Here is a 6,750-nt window from a genome sequence, read left to right as displayed (position 1 = left end):
TAAAATTCGGATGATATTTTTGAACTTATGAATACAGCAAATTATTGATCATTTAAGAAATACATTTCAACTATTTTGATGAATATACGCTAATTTTGTAACACGAATTGTATTTGTAACATGATTATGATGTGCATGAAGATTAAAATGCACTATAAGTCCAAAAATATTGAATTATTTTTGATACAACTGTTGCAATATTCATTAAAATCCTTCTTTCTTACTGGCTTATACTCTGCCGTTCTCCTTTAAGTAATTGACCATTTTTTAAACATCTGTTCTTTCTTCAAAAAAGCTTTTGAGTTGCAATACTTTTAGAATCAGAATATAATTTTAACCAGAATATAATTTAGAACCAGAATATAATTGAAACGATTTTAAGATTTGCAATACTTTTAGAACCAGAATATAATTTTGCAACATGGAAAAGATGCGGAAAAAGTGAAAGCTAAGTAGAAAAAGTTGTACTTATTCAATAAACTATTTAAAATAAATTTCCTTCTTTCCAAAGAACTTTAAAGTCATTTGCAAAATTTATTAAAATGAAATGCACATTACAGAAAAATTTTATGTTAAGACTAAACGTATTATTCTAAAATTCAAAACGAAAATACTTCTTTTTAAAAAATATTGAGTTTTTACTTAAAATGAAATCATTGAGTAAGAAATGTAAGAATGTTATGCTTGTGACTAAATGAACAAAAAAAATATGTATAGATTTCGAAGTAATTTAAGCACGAAAAGAAGTTTTTTTATTTAAATACTTGGAGAATAAAATTCAGTGAGCTTTTTTTTGCAAAGAAAATATTACCTTTAGAAAAATATTTCTTTAAAAAAGATGGAAAATGAGCTTTTTTTAAAGAAAAAATAGGAGATGATTTACTTGTTATGAGTATGGTATTTTTTTAAAAAGGTTTTTTTACGTTAGTAAAATCTTTAGAATAAAACCATTTCATGATGTCGGAAATGACTAAGACAGGTTATATATTACACTGTATTAATTAAGTTAAGAATTAAAAAAAATATGATCTGAATAATTTTACAAAATATTAAAATATGTGCTAAATTATTATTTCAAATTATGTGCTATATGAAATAGTGTTACAACGATAAATACCGATCTTTTGTAAATATCGCGTTAACGTTATTTAGAAAAAATATTTTCAGAATATCTCGTGAAAATTATATCACAGAATAAATTTTGAATATACGATTATGAGCGGCAATCGTGATATCGAAATCATTATTGAGCAAAAGAAGTACTAAAATGTCACGAATCTTACCAAAAGAGAAAATAATTAAGTAAAATAATATCGCGCCTAAAGAATTTTCTGATTGAAATTTAATAATTTTTAACCATTTTTTTAAATATTGTTTTTTTTTATTTCATAGTATCAATAATCGAAAAATATATCATAATCCAAAAAATATGAGATAAATGTTATGTTATGAAGTGGACAAACTAATATGCAATGGATAAAAGGTGTTTTAAAAACTTAAATCTAACCATTAAAGCATTAAAGCTTCACTGTGAAGCAACTTTTTTTCTTTCTATAGCGTTAAGCGTGAGTACGAATCTTAAATATTTTTACGTCACTAATTTCAAATCTGCAATCGGTTTTTCACTACAAACAACAACTTTTTTATATAATTTAATTAAATATTCTTAACCAGGACATTTTAAAACTAATTCAAGGGAAGATTAAGTGCACTGTGAGCTCTCCCGGATCAAACAGCTAAAAAAGTATAAAAAGTACAGGCCCTCAGGGGGACGGTACTTCTACCGTAAAATCTGTTTTTACGGGAGCATGTTACTGAACCAAAAATCTAATATATCGTTATTTTTAGAGTAATTTCCTTAAAATCACTAAATCACTCTAATTAAATAAATATAATCGAAAAAAATTACCGTATAATATTATACTGTAAGGATGCACTTAAACTGTATAAAGTATCACAGAATAATATTTTATGGATGATGCACCTACTATGCCAGTACTTTATACACTAATTTGATCCGGAATTTTTAACTAAGTTCCCTCACTTCTCTGCTAAGTAGGGAGTGGTAGGGAGAAAGCAATAATACATTACATTTGAGATTATGATTTTATAGGTTAAGGTCACAGGTTTTCTGTCTTAATTGTTATTTTCAATGTAAAACATGCAAATATATATGTAAGTATAAAAAACTATCTTTATCTTTACAAAAAAAACTATATTAAAAATGGCATTTTGAAAGAATTGAAATACGCACACCCGAATTAGGTAAGATCAAGTACTCGTATAAATTAAACAAAAAAGTTCTTCGTAAAAAAAATTCTAAGCACGTTTGAAGATTGATTTCTTTGTTAATGTCTTTAATTGTTTTTTCAATGATGGATATGACTCATTGAAAAGTTTCATAAGAAAAATATTTCTTCTCTGGGTATCTTCGTCCTTTTTTTATAAAACAATTAACCTGAATGAAATTAAATTAATTGCAATACTACTGAGATTTCAACAGTGGAACTTCTTATGCATCAAAATTATATACTTGCAATGCTTTAAAAGCAGATTGTATAATTTCGAAATAACCCCGTGACTCAACTTACAGACATCCATTACAAAATACAAAGTATGTTACAAAAATCTGTATATAATAATTAAATACGACTCTGCAACATACAATTATCTATTTTTCAATACTTGCATGAAAAACAATTTTTTTTCAACGACTTCGACAAAATATCTTTTTAACGAACTTTTATAAATATCTCTGTAAACTAAAGCCTTTTTTTCAAATCTCTTTTTAATGATCGAAAAAGAATTCTTACCCAATTTACTTTTGAAAATAGCCTTGATTTCAATATTTTTATTCCTTAATTCACTTCCATATCCTATGTATAGCTTTTTTATTCAAATTATTCTAGCGATACGAGAATAACTTTTGTAAAACGAAACATCACTATTTCCGTATATAGAGTTAAAGTAATCGCATATATATGTTTTCAGATTTAGTTGAGAGTTTTAGAAATTGCTGCTATAATGATTCTTAAAATAGTAATAAAATGAAAAAAAAAGAAACTAGAGAATTCTAAAACTAAGCTCGCAATTATTATACACGATAATATTACAGTTTAGCCACTTAGTATTAAGTTTGTAGGTTTAATTTGTTTGCGCTTACTTGTCATACACTTTAGACTGCATAGTTTGAGAAATAAGGCAGCATAACAAACTAAATAAATATTAAAGGCTGTAAAAATGATAAAAGTGATAAGAACAGTAGTTAAATACATTTATTGATTATCCAAAATTAGCTGAAATTCACTTGAAAACATAACATGACCTACAAATTGTTATCCCAATTTAATTAATACAGCATATTTTTATGAATATGTTTTATCAACTTAAAAGTCTGTAAAAAAGCTTGAGGAAAAATAATTACTTTAAAAAAAAGTTTTAAATATATAATCTTTTAACCCTTAACGGTCTGGATGTATTTCATGTTAACTCTTCACAAGATATAAAATGTAAAGTAATATATTCCCACAACAGCCCATTGTGAGCCAGATGAGTAAAGGTGGTTAATGGTACCACAATTTCACATGGTAAAATTATAATAATTCATTATTGCATTCATTATAATTATGTAATTAATCCTAAGTATCTTCAAATATGATCATAATTGAAATGATTTAAATAATGATTTTTGGATTATCCATATGGTGAAAGGTAAATATACATATGGTAAATATGCGTGGTAAATATGCGTATATGGTAAATATGCGTGACATTGTACGCAGTAAGTAAAAATGTCACGCCTCTTATTTGGTGGCACTGATAAATTAAGAATTAGATAATAATTGAAATACAAGTAAAATAATTAAAATTAAAAAGTAAATAATTTATTCGTAAAAGTATTATTTTTTCATTGTTATAGATTGGGTAATAAGAAAAGAAGCTTTGATTCGAAAAAACAAAAAAGGAATAAAATAAACTACATTTTTAAAATTTTGAACACTTTACTGGAATAGTCTATTGAAATTTAAGTTCTTACTTACTTTCTATGAAAAGTACTTCAGTAGTTCTTTCATGAAAGGCTCTTTTCAAATGCCAGAAGAGATAAATTACCTCTTGAATAATAAAGAAGAATTTAAAAAGAGAGTATTTGAATAAAAGGGTGATAATTGGTTTTGATTCATGAAATACCACATTCAACGATAAAAAATATAACTTCTTTAAAATACTTTAAGGAAAGTTTTTGTAAAATTAAAAACTAAGTTTAGATTTAATACGAAATAAAATCACTTTTAGTTAAAAGAGACGAGATTTAAATATTGATGCGCGAATTTGATTTTTTTTCTTCAAATTCCTTCAGATTAAATATCTTTTTTTAAGTTTGTACTTTATGGAAGATAATTTAAGACAGATAATAATTACAGACAATTGAAGTTACGAAATCAGTTACCCATACCACATGAAAATTGCATCAATTGAAATCATCATATCTACGTGTAAGGGTCAGTATATAATTAAAATCTATTTTATCAATTTCCTAATTCCATCACAATACGTAAAAAAGTTGCAATTTTCTTTACCATTGTATCTGATTTTTATTTTGATGTACGTATTTTAAAAAATAAAATAAAAGGAAGAAACATCAATAGTATTATAAAAAACCTTTTTTTAAAACATCAAAGCTTTCGCTTTTGATTATTGCTTGAAACATAACGATTGCAATAGAGTATAATGTTATTGTGAATCCAAAACTTTTACCAAAATTGCATCAATTCAAATCATCACATCTACGTGTAAGGGTCAGTATATAATTAAAATCTATTTTATCAATTTCCTAATTCCATCACAATACGTAAAAAAGTTGCAATTTTTTTTACCATTGTACCTGATTTTTATTTTGATGTACGTATTTTGAAAAATAAAATAAAAGGAAGAAACATCGATATTATAAAAAACCTTTTTTTAAAACATAAAAGCTTTCGCTTTTGATTATTGCTTGAAACATAACAATTGCAATAGAGTGAATTGTTATTGAGAATCCAAAACTTTTACCAAAATTGCATCAATTCAAATCATCACATCTGCGTGTAAGGGTGAGTATATAATTAAAATCTATTTTATCAATTTCCTAATTCCATCACAATACGTAAAAAAGTTGCAATTTTTTTCCCATTGTATCTGATTTTTATTTTGATGTACGTATTTTAAAAAATAAAATAAAAGGAAGAAACATCAATAGTATTATAAAAAACCTTTTTTTAAACATCAAAGCTTTCGCTTTTGATTATTGCTTGAAACATAACGATTGCACTAGAGTATAATGTTATTGTGAATCCAAAACTTTTACCAAAATTGCATCAATTCAAATCATCACATCTACGTGTAAGGGTCAGATTATAATTAAAATCTATTTTATCAATTTCCTAATTCCATCACAATACGTAAAAAAGTTGCAATTTTTTTTACCATTGTATCTGATTTTTATTTTGATGTACGTATTTTAAAAAATAAAATAAAAGGAAGAAAAATTAATGGTGTTGAAAAAAAACTTTTTTTTAAGCATAAGAGCTTTCGTTTTTGATTATTGCCTTAAACATGTCATAAAAATTAACTTAAAAAATCCTCAAATAAATTTTAAAACCCTTTTATATTTAGAATTTCGTTAATTTAAATTTAATTAACACAGAAAAACTACTATTCTATAAAGTAAATTTTTTATTCCTTTGTTTTGCACTTATTTGCTAATCCATAAGCTTTGAGTAAAAAAAATGGTTTTAATGATTTAAACTCTTATTGATTGTTGATTTTCATACGCGGAAATGAAGGTCTTTATGTTTTGCACTATTGTTTCGTCTGTTTACATTTGCATCATTATACATCTTCCCTTATTAAATTGAAACTATAATTTAAGTCTTCAATTAAAATCGATCTGATTTAGCTTGTAAAATAATTTAATATAATTAACAGAGAAACAATTAAATAAATAGAAAAAAATATTTTTTTCCATATCTAAAATCGATTTGGATTAAAGATGGTATTGTCATTTGTGTATCTTAAAAAATAAAACTCAGATGCAATGCATACAGAACGCAATTAAAATAGCTTAAGGCGAACAAAATTCATGCATAATAGGAGATGCATGAAGTAATTTGACAAATCCAATTAGTGTTAATAATTATTATTTCCTCTTTAAGCTGAATTAATATTGTTTCGTTTCATTTCTTAATTGTTTCCTCTGTTTATAATGAATCGATTCAGTGAAGTAATTTTAGATAATTCGTGTAATTTCTGCATTTAATGTGAAATTAGTTTGTAATTTCAAACCAGATAACATAATCTTTTCTAAACTAAATTCCTTCTCAATTATTATTAGGGGGATTTCGATTTATTAGGGGGACTGGAAAGTAATGTCTTTCGGTGCATTTGATATTTGTAAACACGATTATTTTTAATCAATTGATTATTTTTAATCAATAATGGATTCACCCTAATTACCAACAGCCTTTCAATGCTGGATCAAAAATGAATCGAAATGGGTCGAAAAATAACTAATTGGTTTTTAAGACTAACAAATATTTAATGAGCCGGAACGACATTACTTTCTGGTCACCCTATTATAATGTCATTATCACGGCTAGCATTTTAAAACAGCATTACGTAAATATCTGTCAGAATTTACTATCTTTTTTTGAGTAACTGTATATATATATATATATATATATATATATATATATATCCGAGTTTACTCGAGAT

The sequence above is a fragment of the Parasteatoda tepidariorum genome, chromosome 6, assembly GCF_043381705.1.
Source record: "Parasteatoda tepidariorum isolate YZ-2023 chromosome 6, CAS_Ptep_4.0, whole genome shotgun sequence".
Taxonomy (NCBI): Eukaryota; Metazoa; Arthropoda; class Arachnida; order Araneae; family Theridiidae; genus Parasteatoda; species Parasteatoda tepidariorum.
The sequence above is the reverse complement of the archived record's forward strand: the minus strand, read 5'-3'. Positions refer to the sequence as shown.